Source organism: Eumetopias jubatus, unplaced genomic scaffold (genome assembly GCF_037043125.1).
Source record: "Eumetopias jubatus isolate StellerSeaLion01/CBP00866 unplaced genomic scaffold, mEumJub1_p1.0 scaffold_13, whole genome shotgun sequence".
Lineage (NCBI taxonomy): Eukaryota > Metazoa > Chordata > Mammalia > Carnivora > Otariidae > Eumetopias > Eumetopias jubatus.
In genome coordinates this window covers 113,306,624-113,321,685 of record NW_028274819.1, presented here as the reverse complement: position 1 = coordinate 113,321,685, position 15,062 = coordinate 113,306,624, and the positions used below count along the sequence as shown (strand labels likewise).

General features: G+C 42.6%; 1 protein-coding gene across 9 annotated transcripts in view; it reads left to right on the top strand.

Annotated features, from left to right (window-relative positions):
- YAP1 (Yes1 associated transcriptional regulator) overlaps positions 1 to 15,062 on the top strand; it is a 107,436-nt gene that overhangs the window by 34,243 nt on the left and 58,131 nt on the right. The window lies entirely within an intron of this gene.

The window sequence follows — 15,062 nt, the reverse complement described above, 5'->3', positions numbered from 1 at the left end:
TTCACTACCTTACCGTCTAGTGGAGGCTGAAGAACATGCCTGCAGAGTCTTGGCTCATGTGCTGGCAGCCGTGTGGACGTTTTCAAGGGAGGAGGCGGGGGCTGCTGGAGCTCCCAGGGGCTCAGTGGAGGTGGGGCCCAGGAGCCGTCCTGGGAGTGGGCATTTGAGCCAGCCTCAAAGGCTCTTGCCAGGGTGGGGATTGGGGAGTTGAAAGCCAGGACGCTGTGAGTAGTAGAGGGGGATGTGAAACAGTCCGTGGATGAAGTTCTCCCTCAGGTGTAAAGTGTGTTTCCTGTTTTAAGAATTTTAGAGTCTGCTTTTCCATTGGTGATTTGAGTCCTCTCTCCACTGGGACTTTGGACAGACTGGGGCCTTCCAGTGAGGCCTTGTCTCAACCCCTTGGAGCCACTGCAATAGCTGGTGTGTGTCCAGCGGCTGCATCATTCAGCCCTGAGCAGCGGGGACACTTGCTTCCCGGGGCTGCGCTGGCGGCCCACTTGGCCCTCGGCCCCGCCCCTTCTGACGGTCGGTGTGCTGTATAAAATGTTCAGTGAAAACCTCTGCTTAGAGGCCTTTTTTTTTTAAGATACAAAGAAATAACTTTTATTTCATACAGAGGTATTTCAGCCTTCTCACCTTAAAAATCTAGTGACTCTGACACTATTTTAAAGAATCCATTATTTTTAGGGGCGCCTGGGTGGCTCAGTCGTTAAGCGTCTGCCTTCGGCTCAGGTCATGGTCCCGGGCTCCTGGGATCGAGCCCCGCATTGGGCTCCCTGCTCAGCGGGAAGCCTGCTTCTCCCTCTCCCACTCCCCCTGCTTGTGTTCCCTCTCTCGCTGTGTCTCTCTCTGTGAAATAAATAAATAAAATCTTTAAAAAAAAAAAAAGAATCCATTATTTTTATGTAAGTATATTACATGTGAATTACAAGTCTAACAAAATGAATTCCATAGATAACCAAATAAACTTCCTGCTTTTGTGAACCTCTCTCAGTTATTAATCATTTCGTTCACAAAAGAGAATTTTAAAGAGAATTTTAGTGAAACTCCCAATCTAGGAACCAGCGTCCTTGTGTTTTAGATTCCTGGAGCTTGGGCGTGTTCTCAGTAAGCTGATAGGTGTTTGGCATCTTCATCCACAGAGGAGAGATGCCTTCTTCCTGCAGAGGAACTCCTCCTGGAAACAGACTCCCGAGAACTACATAGTCTGACTAGCAGCCTGTTCCTTGAGCCGCGTCTCATGCAAAATCCAGGATCCAGCCCACTAACCTGCTCTAAGTGACCATGCCTGTGACTCCTGTTTGCAGGATAGCCTTCTCGTTAATTCCCTTGTAAGGACTGTAACTGTGACTTTTTGTAACATATTCTACCAATATCCAAAAAAAATCCCCTTCAAGAAGGTGTTAATATATTTCATAGTATAACTGAATTTCATAGTCATTTAACTTGCAAGGTTCAAAGAAGAAAACTGTATTTTCAGTGACAGGATCACATTTCAGTTGCAACTTTAAAAAAGCAAGTTGAATGCTAGTTTTCAGCCTGAACAAATGTTCTCATTCTGGTGAACTGGGAAATTTACAAAGTGAGTTTTCTATTTTTAATGAACATGTTAAGTCCAGAGGAGACAGAAGAGAAGCATTTAATCTGTATTTATAATTCAGAGTTGATAGACTACTGCATGCATGTTCTCTGTACTTAATAAGGCCAGCATGGCTTGGATGAGTGTCTAGCTTTCGTTTTCCTAAAAAACAGCACCATGGCATGACTACACAGAGAACTAACGGGTAGAGGGAAGATGGGTAGTGACTACTTGGCCATGGACGAAAGAACCCTCCTCCCTCCTTGCCAGTTTAAAATACATAGGCCTGGCAAACCGCCTTATTAGTGTCTGTAGTAGTTCTTCGTGTAAAGTTTATTCATGTCTTCATTATCAGTTAATACCAATAACTGGAGTTTAGCTAAGTGGGTCTGTCACTCCATTCAACATAAATTTTCCCCAAGTGTCCATGGACTGATGAATGGATCAAGAAGATGTGGTGTATGTACACACTGGAATATTACTCAGCCATAAAAAGAATGAAATCTTGCCGTTAGCAACGACGTGGGTGGAACTAGAGAGGATTATTCTAAGTGAGATGAGTCAGTCGGAGAAAGACAAATACCGTATGATTTCGCTCATATGTGGAATTTAAAAAGCAAAACAAATGAGCAAAGGGAAAAAAGAAAACCGAGAGGCAAACCGAGAAACAGACTCTGAACTACAGAGGACACCAGAAACTAATACACTGTATGTTAACTAACTGGAATTTAAATAATAAATTAAAACAATTAAAAATTTTTTCAGGTGTTACCATCAGATACTTATTTACTTTGAAAATGGTTATATGGATAAAATGGTTCAGTAGACATTCAGAAAGTGAAGTATTGGTTCTTATTTATTGGAAACTGAAGTTGAGGTCCAGAAAGTTCAAAGGACTTGACGGAGGTTAGGTACCCGAAGTCTCAAGTAATTAAACAGAGTGCCCGTCCATCACCGTGTCGTATTCTCTCTTCTGATCATGGAGCCTCTGGAGGCCTTAACAAAGGTTCAGAGTTAGCCAAGTAATATGCTCTAAAGTGACAGCTAACTGTTAAATAACAACATCAAAATAAGTTTTTTTATAACATTTAAGGAAAGGCAGTTAAGGCTAAGTAAGACTCTGTGCTTACTGCTCATTTCTGTAGAAACCATCTGTCATTGTTCATCATATCCTGAAAGTGCAGAGGAGAATATGTACAAGCTAACTTGCAGGTTTGGGGTCCCTTGCCTAGTTATTTTGCTAATTTAGATGATTGAAGGCATTCTGCAGTGTTACTAAACTGTTGCTTAAGGCAAGTGGTGGTTAAAAAAAAATGTATAAGGTAATTGTATTATTTTCATCAAAATGGGGGTAGGAGGTGCCAGCAGTTCATGTTAAAAGTTCCATATATGTTTTTTTTGGTAGGCCCATCTGCCTACTTTGCTTAGAACGGTTTATTGTGGGGTTTTTTTTTTCTTTTTTAAAGATTTTATTTATTTGCTAGAGAGAGAGCACGAGCAGGGAGAGGGCGCAGAGGGAGAAGCAGGCTCCCCGCTGAGCAGGGACACCCCCCCCCCCGCAGGACTGTATCCGGGGACCCTGGGATCCTGACCTGAGCCAACGGCACATGCTTCACCAGCTGAGCCACCCAGGAGCCCCAGAGTGTGGGTTTTCTTGACTGCCTTCCTGGCGCTCTACCATCTGGGAAATATGTCCCAGACTGTTGTGCTGGTCCTGTGTTAATATTTTGGGTGGCTGAAATTCTGTTGTATTGACCATCGAATGTAGCCGTAGACGTGAGGTGAGTATGGTTCCAGGTTTGTCAGTAAATGTGGTTTCCTCACAATAGACACAGGAACCTGCAGAGTGAACAGATCCCTATTTGGAAGCTGGTGTCTGATGAGATGCAGGAAGCTGATGGTAGCTTTGTTTGACTGCCTCAACCTGTCTCCTCCGTCCTGCCTTGGCAGATGAGCTCGAGTTGGTGCTCAGCACACCTGTTCGCTCCCCTTCACGGGTTTTCTCCCACCGCCCAGGCTGACAGTTATAAAGTGAGGGGGGCACTCCTGCCAGTGTCTTCAAACAGGGTACAAGAAAGAGCACTTCTTGACGTCTGACATGTGGTAGTTTCACTGAAAACAGTATTTGCTGAGGAATATCAGTTTAAACAAAACGGGAATATGAGAAAACCAGCAGTCATCTTTTGAAGAGACTGGATTCTCTCTGTCTGGCTTTCCTGTAAATAAATGAATTCTGATTCTATGTAAGGATCTCAGACTGTGAAAGAATATGTAAAGTTGCTAGATCATTTACTCTCTGATCTCACTGTGCTTAAAAATATTCCAGGTAATTCTGACGGAAATGGTTTAAGGGCTGCATTTTGAATAACATCTGTCTCTCTGAATTCCTCAGGTTTTTTTTTTTTAATTTGGTCATAGTTCTGCCCCTTTTTCCCTTTTCTCTTCTTTTTTGAGGATTTTATTTAAGAGAGAGAGAGCGTGGTGGGGGGGGAGGAGCAGAGGGAGAGGGAGACAAGCAGACTCTACTGAGTGCAGAGCCCAACAGGGGTCTCGGTCTCATGACCCCGAGATCACATCATGAGCCGAAACCCAGAGTCGGGCGCCCAACCAGCCCAGCCACCCAGGCGCCCCTCTTTTTTTTAAGGTGACTCTTAAGGGAGCTAGGTTGACCTTCTACTTTAGAATCCAGAGACTTGTTATTTTAACACAACTGTGAATCTCAGTATGTTTGGTGACATCTGTCATTGTCTGTATCATGAAATAAGAAGGATACAGAAATACTTCTTTTGAACTCTTGGGGAGAATGTTTTCAGTCATTGTGGCATTATGAATAGAATGTCACAGGCCCTAACTACAGATGAAAGCCGTCTGGGATCAGGATTCAGAGAACCTTCTGTTGGTTTCAGGAAGCGTCCCCTTGAGTTTCGGCATGATTCTCATGACTGACTGCACCTTCCTCACCCCTTCCCTGAGGAGTAACCGTTTCCAAGGGGAGACGCATTGAACATGTCACTCTCTTATATGGCAACATGGCTAAGTCCTGTGTTTTTTTTTTTAAGTTTTGTTGGTTTTTTTTTTTTTTTTTTTTTTTGAGCACGAGATGAGGGTAGGGTCAGAGGGAGAAGCAGACTCCCCACCAAGCAGGGCGCCCGATGCGGGACTCGATCCCAGGACTCCAGGATCATGACCTGAGCTGAAGGCAGACGCTTAACCAACTGAGCCACCCAGGCGCCCATGGCTAAATCTTGGTTAAGTTGATTTCATACTTGTGAGCAAATGTTAATTTTATTTAGCCCAAGGGCATGGGGTCCGATTAGAGTGGTGTACAATTTGTAGAGTAAAATCAGTTGTCGTGTTTGCTTTTATGTGTTTCTGCCCATACTTGTTCATATTTTAGCCCAATTTTAATAGTCTCTAGTGATAGCTCACTTAAATTTCAATTTAAGGTTCTGATTTCCAGTTGTATAAAACTGTGTTATCCCAATGGCAGAGTTTGTAAGTATTCTCATCCTTATCAAGAAGTTATAGTCTGTGTACATCTCTGAACTTTTAAGGGTCTAAAACTAGTCCCTGGTAAATCTATACAGTTATAAAAAGCATATGGTTGTGGCTTAGGAATTGTAGCTCATACAAGGATTAGATTGAGCACAATGTGTCATTGTTCCTAGAACCAATTAAGCTTGTAGGTTTAGCTAGCTTGGGAACAGCCTCTAGCATGTGACTCTATAAATAAGACTTGCACAACAAACATGGGCTTGATAAGTGAGCAGTAAATCCGGGCTGACTGCCCACTCTTCTAAATTTTAACACCGGTCCTGCCATCATAGTATTTTGAGGGCCTGATAGCAGTTACAGAACTTTTAAAATTAAAATGTTCCTCATGTCTATTTTGTACTGTTCCTGGTTTTCCAGTTTAAATCTTATTTTTGTTGTTTCCTAAAAGTCAACTTCTCTTAATAAAAAGAATCCTTTAGTTTGACTACTTTGCTTTTCATTGGATTTTAGGTTTTATAGTCTTACACATCTGTAAGTACGAATTGTCTTACTTTCTTTAGGAATGATGGTGATTTGTTTGCTCAGATGTCTCTAACATAGAAGCACACCACATTTCTGTCATTTCATTTTGTTTACCTTTATTGGGAAAAATTAGCAATTTCTTTTCTTCTTTTTTTTAATGAGACTGGTCATTTTGTTTCAACACTTTTTTTTTTAACTTTTATTTATTAAGGAATCTTTACCTCCAGTGTGGGGCTTGAACTCACGGCCTTGAGATCAAGAGCTGCACGCTCTGCTGACTGAGCCAGCCAGGTGCCCCGGAGAAATTAGGAATTTCTATCCCTTCCCATAAGCCTGTGCAGCAAAGATGATTTCAGAAAGATGTATTTTATCGAGGGTTACTATAAGCAGGTCACTTCTGCTAAATGTTTTGGTTTTCCCCTATTGTAACACGATGAAGAAGGTCTGAAAGGTGTTTTAGGAGATTAAACACTTGTCTGGTGTATTTTTAGAAAGTTTTCTGTTCGTATAGTTTATTAATTATGTTGTTAAATTCTTACAACTGATTTGTGGCATCAGACATCACAGAATCTTGGCAGAGTTGGAAAGAACCAGTTTAGTTAGGTAGCTCTGGGCAGGTATAAACAGCTTAGTAAGACTACACTGCTGGGGGGCACCAGGGCCGCTCAGTCGTTTGAGCATCTGCCTTTGGCTCGGGTCCTGTGCCGGACTCCCCGCTCAGTGGCGAGTCTGCTTCTCCCTCTCCCTCTGCCCCCCCCCCCGCCCCACCCCTCATGCTCTCTTCTCCCCTCTCTCCTCTCAAATAAATAAAATCTTAAAAAAGACTACACTGCTGGGATTTTGTGAAAGGTGGGTTTTACTGGTTTAGAAGAAAAACTTTCAAAAGTGGATTATGGAAGGAGGTGAACAGTCATAGGATACGGTTGGTTCATAGCCTCATTGTAACGTTTTACAGACTGACAAAGCTTATGTTGAGGTGGTAACTAAAAATACCAGGGGGAATATTACTGTCGATAAAGTGATTATCCAGAAAGGATATACTGTTAACAGATTTCCCAACAAAACTAAATGTAGTTAATTGCCTTGCAGAAAATTTTGGCATATAATTAAAATTGTACAAAATATACTTGATGTATGAAGTGGAGTTTTACGTGTAAATGTGGCTTTTGCCTACATGAATGTCTGCTAGGACATTCTGAAGTTGCTGAAGCCTGCACTGCAGGAAATCAAGCATCCAGCACCCTCCCCCATTAAATGTTTGCAGTAGGACTGTGATAACCAGAAATGCCACCCCCAGCCCCTTTTCTAAATTGAGAACCATTGCTCCAAATAAAAACGTCGGTAATTATCAGCTCAGTTGTTGAGAGTCCGCAGTGCGTTTTGCTGTGTTTTGTTTTTAAAGGCGTGGAGTGGAGAAGACCGTGGCCAGTGCCTCCAGCGGGGCATGTAACACGCGGGACCCCAGGGTCGTGAGATCGAGCCCCAAGTGGAGTCTGCTTCAGTTCTCTCTCTCCCTGTCCCCCACCCTCCTCTTAAAAAAAAAAAAAAGAAACTCATCAGTATTTTTTTTTATAACTGTAAAACTTGTTTCCCATTATGTTGCTTAGGGTCCCTTGTAAGGGTTATGGATTCAGTATTTGATAATACAGCATAGAACCAAGAACCTGAAGAGCGTCTTAGAGTTTGTTGGAATGGGCTTTGCTGGCACATAAGAGATGCTGCCCTTTTTCCCCTTCTTTTGCCTTGGTTTATGTCAACAGACTTGAGTCTCCCGTAGTTTATGTGAAAGAATAATTGTCTGAAGAGATTTTCACCAGTGGATGTTCTGAGACATCTGGTTACAGGGCTGAGGTTTCTTTTATTCCCAGATTTCTTTGTTGCTCCTGCCCCGGGAGCCTGGACGCCTCCCCTCGCACGCTCCTTTCCTCGTTCCTTCTTCCTCTCAGCTGAGAGCTCCGTGTGCGTTGAGCTAATGGTGCAGAGACCTTGTCATCCTTTCTGCCTCCTTCTGAGACCTGCCGTCTTGCTTCACACGACTGTTCTCACTCCACGTCTTCTTGGCTTGGCCCATCCCTCACCAAGATTCTCTGTCTTCAGTATTGGACAAGCACTGGAATGAAGTCAGGAAATAGATTTGAGGGCCTTTTGTGCACCAGGTGCCGCAGTACTAGTTGGCTTTTATATGTATTGCTGTGTTTAATCCTTGCAACCCTGGGAAGTAAGCAAATAAATCATTCCCACTTTACTGACGATGAGACCGTTTGACAAAACAACCTACCTGTACAACCCAGATTATCACTGTCAGAGTGGGACTTGAATCCATGTCTGCCTTCTTTTTCTTGCTGTTCTACAGAGAAGCTTCTGAGAGGAGGCATTTGGGTCTTGAAAAGGTTTGGTAGAATCAGGTGTTTTATAAAAGGCCAGTTGGGGAAAAGATGACCTGAAGTAGTCTCGAGAAATGTAGCAGATGTTTCACAAGAATCAGATTCATATTAGACTTATATAGCTGTTGGTTATATGGTGCTGATAACACTTGATTTGCATAACACTTGATTTGCATAAGGGATTTTGTAATGAGATCTGTGTTGTCCAAACCATTCTCTAGGATCCGCTTCCAAAGTGGGCTCACTGCTCTTCAGAGAATGCATTTGTGTGTATGTGCCATTGTGACAGTGTTTGTTGACGTAAAGAGTAGAAAGAACTACTTTTGGTAGGTTCTGAAAGATGATGTGACAGGAGTCTTTGAAACCAACACTTAGACACAACGAGAAGGCAGTGCCTAGTTAGGGAAGCAACTTGCACGTTACCGTATCTGTCTTAAGTCACAGCGCCAGAAATCTTGCTTCTAAATTAAGAAACAAAGTAGGAAAAACAAAAACCAGCATACATTTTCAGAGTACAAACCACCAATTTAAAGGAAGAGAAATAGCATAATAGCCCCATAACCAATTTATGTCTTTACCAGTGTCAGCAATTAACCGATCACTAACATTCTCTAATGATTGTATGCATGTTTTCTGTAATAAAGGCAGCCTTCTGTTCTGATGGTGGAGCTCATTTGCTAGTCCTGGATTAGTCTTAATAGTTGATGAATTGGAAAAGAAAGCATTTAAAAGGATTCTGAGTCTCTTTTTTAATTACATTCCTTGAAGAAATTCTATTCTGCTAGAGTGGCAGTTTAGCATTTCAGAAAATCCTTTTCTACTTCGAGACCATAGGGTGGGTGACAAGAGCAAGGAGCTGTCAGTCCTGGCCTTGCTGCTGCCCAGCAGTGTGACTGGAGGCCGCCCTTCGGTTTTCCTGAGCCCCCCCGTGTCCCGTTTGTTGGGTAGGATTGTTCTGAGCAGTGAATGAGGGTCGTTTGGGGAAGGGTCCATTCTTCGGGAGCGAGGTCTTGACTGCATCCCCCGAGGCCCTCCCATGCTGCCGTTGGGCCCCGGGAAGAGCTGCAGTGTCCTGTGGGAAGCCCGCGGAGGTTGGCTGCTTGGTTGTGTGTGGTACGCCCAGGGTTTCCGTGGGGAGGCAGCATGTGTATCTCACGTGTGGGGAAGTGTCTGTGGGACGGTTCTTTCTTTCTTTGTTTCTTCTCAGTTATCTCTACACCCACCATGGGACTCGAACTTAAAACCCTGTGATAGGAGTCACACACTCTCCCACTGAGCCAGTCAGGTGCTCCTGTGGGACATTTCTTGACATTCAGAACCTATATAGAGGGTTTCTCCTGCCCTCTTCCCCTAGTGTCCAAGGGATCTGTGAGAAGTTATGTTTGTGTATCACTGATCGCATCATCTGGAAGCCCTGGGCACTTCTCTCCACCACCACAGTCCCTTTGTATTTCAGTGGGAGCGATGCAAAGGAACGCTGCGATCCTGGGTTTTTGTGCTGGTGTTGTTGCAGCGATTTCTGCCTCCTTGTGCTTCATTTCTGCAAGGGTTAGGGGAAGGGAGGGGGCGATGGAAAGGTTAGTCTTAAGAAATCTAAGTAACACCCCAAATGCTCTCACATCGTAAGAGGAAGTCTCAGGGAGGACAAAGTGCAGATTTTGTATCAGTTCTGAGTTAAAACCCAGCTCTGCTACATACTGGTCATCTGCCCCGGACATATCCCTTTGTCTTAATACATTGTAGGTTGTTTTGTTGTTTGAGTGTTTTGTGGTTTTTTTTCCCTGAGGAGTCCTGAAACAATGGCATAACATCATCCTCCCTGTTGAACGATGGTCCTGGGGAGGTGAGAGTTTGGGGTCTCCCCATCGAAGCTGCAAGGAGCCTTTCATGTTCTCACGGTTTCCTCAGTAATTTGAAGATGTGACAGTAATATTGTTATTCTTTATAAGGTCAGAATCCTTGCGTGTTCAAGGCCCAGGTTTGAGCTTCGTGAGACATACGTGTTATGGGAGAATATAAAGAATATAAAGCTCCTGAAATACACCACAGCCGCAGTTAACTTGGGGGGCTATGCAAAAAGTCCATTGCTAATCGTTTACTTCAGTATTTCTGCCCCCTTTTTGGTTCTGTATACATTTTGCTAAGTCATCCAATATGCAAGACCAAATTCTGCAGTGTAAAATAAAGACAAAAGCCAGGGGGGAGGTGGCCCTGTGTGCACAGGAGAGACCGCTGTCCGCCGTGGCCTTGCTCGGAGCACAGCAGGTTCCGTCTCACGGCTCGGACACTGGCAAGGTCATCGTCGGCCAGCTTCGGCTGCCCCACAGGACGTCACCAGGTTATCTGGGTCCTAAAGCAGCTGCTTTTCTCTTCCAAAATAATGACAGATTCATTTACATATTTTGAAGGGGCTGTAGGATTTCACACTTCCTATGGTAGTAAGTTCAGTATCTAGACTGTTCTTAGGAACATGATAAACTGAATCTTTGTTTCTTTGCTGTGTCTATATATTTTTAACTCTGAAAACACTGTTTTATGAGTTTTTTTAAATTTCATCTCCTTGGTTTATATATTTTGATTCTGTTATTTATAATTTGGCATTTTTAGAATTAGTATAGTTTATTTTTTTATTAGCATGATGTATTATTTGTTTCAGAGGTACAGATCTGTGATTCATCATCTTACACAATTGTCTTTCTCTGATTGAGTTATTTTGTTTAGCATAACACCCTCTAGTTCCATCCACATAGTTGCAAATGGCAAGATTTCGGTTTTTTGATGGCTGCATAATATCCCATTGTATATATGGACCACATCTTCTTTATCCATTCATCTGTCGATGGACATCTTGGCTCTTTCCACAGTTTGGCTATTGCAGACATTGCTGCTATAAACATCGGAGTGCATGTACCCCTTCGGGTCCCTACATTTGTATCTTTGGGGTAAATACCCAGTAGTGCAATTGCTGGGTCGTAGGGTAGCTCTATTTTCAACTGTTTGAGGAACCTCCATACTGTTTTCCAGAGTGGCTGCACCAGCTTGCATTCCCACCAACAGTGTAGGAGGGTTCCCCTTTCTCCACATCCCCGCCAACATCTCTCGTTTCCTGACTTGTTAATTTTAGCCATTCTGACGGGTGTGAGGTGGTATCTCATTGAGGTTTTGATGTGGATTTCCCTGATGCCGAGCGATGTGGAGCACTTTTTCATGTGTCTGTTGGCCATTTGGATGTCTTCTTTGCAGAAATGTCTGTTCATGTCTTCTGCCCATTTCTTGATTGGTAGAATTAGTATAGTTTGACAAAATTCTTTTCAGCCCTTTTTCAGGTTAGCATTTACATGAAGTCTTAATCACCCACGTTTTGCCCTAAGGCTTTAAAATCAGCACATGCTCCGGGAGCACTGCTGGGGTCCAGCACTGTCCCAGGTGCATCTCCTTCAAGAAGCTGATACCGTAGTGGTAATAGAAATTGTGTTTCATAGTATTCTGGCATCTATTTTTTTTAAAGATTTTATTTATTTTCTTGAGAGCAAGAGAGCTTAAGCAGGGGGAAGCGGCAGGGGGAGAAGCAGGCTCCCCACCAAGCAGGGAGCCTGATGTGGGGTTCGATCCCAAGACCCCAGGATCATGACCTGAGCTGAAGGAAGATGCTTAACTGACTGAGCCACCCAGGTGTCCCTATTCTGTCATCTTTTATTGAATCTTTAATACCCATGGCTTTTTATTCTACCCTGGTAGTATTTATGCAATATTTTTGTTACTCAATATGTATTACAAAGCATTCACATTTCTGAGTGCTGTCCTTTCATAAATTTGTTTAGTACATGAACTGTTTTCAAAATTCCTGGATACCACACACAGTCCTGTTGTGTCCTGGATATGGGCCTTTGTAGAAGTCCCTGAGTTTTCTTTTTTTTTTCCCCCTAAGATTTATTGATTTATTTTAAAGAGGGGGGAGGGGCAAAGGGAGAGAATACTCAAGGAGGTTCCCCGCTGCGCAGGTGGGGCTCCATCTCCCGATCCTGAGATCATGACCTGAGCCAAAACCTGACTGTGCCACCCAGACGCCCAAGTGCCTGAACTTTGTATTTGCGTAGTGGGGTTACCAGTAAGACCAGCCTCATTAATCATCTTATTGTTTCTTAGGAGAATTGAAGTCCTCACATCAGAACTCATTCTACTTTTACCAGCCAGTGAAATTCTTTGCTTCTGCTTCATCCACCTCCTGTTCCAGTGGAAGCAATGTCTACATTCTACATGTCTACATCCTTCCTACCCTCTGATGGAGGACTCCACCTCTTCAGGGATCCCTTAGCACATTTTCAGCTAATCAGTTTCTATTCACATTTAAACTTGCGTTTCTTCATCTTAAAAAAAAAAGAAAGAAAAACTCCTTTGCATCTGGTTGTGGTTTTGCTTTCGTCCCTGAGCATAACTGCATTTGTCTGCTTCCTTACTTCCCTCGCATTCACTGGACCCCTCCTCACGCCACCGAAGCTGCTGCTGCCGCCAAGCCAGGGGTCTCCTTGTGGCCGGCTCCAGGGCATCTGTCACCCTGACCCCTATAATTTCATTTTTGGGTGGAGTCAGTAAGGATACAAGGACTTTGAGAGAATGTTGGGTGTTCTTAGGCCAAAAAAGAAAAAAAGGTTTCTTTTCATTAATTCCTTGACAGATATTTATCAAACACTCTTCTAATCATTGAAGATATAGTAGTTAACAAAATGAGTAAAAGTCCCTATTTCTCTGGAGCTTTTGTTAGTTGGAGGAAACAGGCGAACAAAGTAAAATAGGTCAGATAATAATAAAGGATTATCAGGAAAAAAAATTAAAAAGAGGGAGTGTAAGTTTCATTAGGGTAGATTTTAGGTGACGTGGTTAGGGGAGGCCTTGCTGAGAATGTGACAGGAGAGCAAAGACCAGAGGAGGTGAGCACAGGTACCCTGAAGTATCTGGGAGGAAAGCAGACCTTGCCAACTATTCATGTGGTCTTAGCAAGAATACTTCTTTGAGGTATGAAATGTTTTTATAAAGATTCTTGTTCTAATGATTAAAAGGAAGGCTGGATATCTTGGGGTATACGTTTCAAATTGACTTATTAGGATAAAACAGTATTTTTCATGATTTAATATTACAGAATAAGACAAATTCTAAGTTAGTTTTATTTCACATTTTCTTTGGCATCTAAGTGATTGCATGCTTTTATAGTTGGACAATTTAGATAATGACATCTTTATTCCTTAAAGAGCTATAGATGTTTTTTAGGTAAATGTGCCATTAGCTGAGGTAACTATACTACGGCTTTATGGGACTCTCAGCTAATTTACTGGGGTTTAACAGCTGTTTCAGGAAGAGAAATTTTAGCATTTATATGCTTATGTAACATTTCAGCAAAATAACTGATCTTCTGAGAGTAGTAAAACTATATATTCTCAGTATTCAAACCCTGCTTTATTTCAAGCAGAAAGAAGCTCTAAGAACAAATGTACAGATTGGTGTCCATATTCCAGAAGCCATCAGAATGGGGTCTTCCTCAGCCCTCAGGTGGAGCCTTATTTAGTTAAGAACGGATTAATATGATTTGTGGAATTGATTAGTTTTCAGAGAAACCCAGCTGTTGAGTATTTAGAAAACCGTTCACAGTCAGAATCTTGAACTCGCTTCCATTCTATCTCCCTCCTCTTCTGTACCCCTTACAGGTGGGGGGACTTTAGGAGGTACTAGACACAAGGAGTAGGCAGGGGCACATACTTTGAAATTTAGGAGCCAGTAGTAATCACTTGGCCATTTCCTTTCCTAGTTTCATAACATTAAACAGGCGGTGAGAAACATTTCTCTAAATTTTGTTTTTGTGGATTGTAAGCTTCCTTCCAGTACGATTGTATCAATTACCATGTGTGTATCGCTTGATATCTGTGAGTATGAGAATCTGCCTATCTAGAAAACATTCTGTGGTTTTATTTAGTGGCTCATAGGGAGGGTTGAAAGGGAAGAGGAGGGGGCTCTTACTGGGTTTGATCAGGATCCGGTCTCTTCTGGAATGGGGTGCTTCCGTGGCAGGATGGAAGAAAGGTTTCACCTGCGTCGTCTGGGCCTGAGCGAATGCTCGTGCTCATGCTTAGAAGCGTGTAACTGCTGGGAGAGTGTGCTGGTCAGTTGCGGCTGGAGAGATGATATGCTCCACTATATAAACAGATACTCTGAGTATTTGTAGTTGGTCTGCAGGAGCCTCCGACTGGACAGGTCCCACTGCCGTTCGGAGGCGGACAGGCCTTCCGTGTTCTCCTCTCCCTGTTCTCATCCCCTTTCTTCTTGCCTGGGAACTCAAATAATTCTCCCATTGCTAGTAGATAATACTTGAGGTTCATCCCAGCCAGAGTGCAATGATCCTTTCTTACTGTCTTACTGATGAGTTACATTCTAGTTCTATTAAAGAAAAGTTAACGATAGAGTGTCATTTCCTCACCATTGACAGGAGATGATTCAAGAAGAGAGAGCTCAGATTTGACATTTAAACAGCCATACAAAAAATGATTGGAGCGGGAGGGGACTTCTTAAAAATAACCCTGTTTTTGGCCACTCCCCCATTCAAAAGTAATGTTAGTTTATGATTATTTAATAATAGGAAAACCGAGCATAGCAGAGTTCTGTAATTTTGCCATCTAGAAATAAACACTGTGGAAACATTTTGATGTCTGTCCTTCCCATGTTTTCAGCGCACACACACGTAGGCTCAAACCATACATACTATTTTACAAACTACTTTAAAAAGCAGTATTACAAATATTTTCCATGTGATTAAATATTCTTCTAAGATATTTTCAGTAGCTGCATTGTAGTGTATCATATTTTATAATATTTAATTGGCCAGTCCCTTTCATTAGATGTTAGCTGGCTTTCAAATTTTTACTTTTATAAATTATACAGAGAGAACTTTGCATCAGTGTGTGAATACTTCTCTGGCTATTTCTTCAGGATAATTTCTTAAGTAATTTCACATATTTAGTGTTTCTAGTTTCTATTTCACTGAAGCAAACTTTGCTGGAAGAAGAAAACTAGTATTTCTGAATGATCCTCCGCCA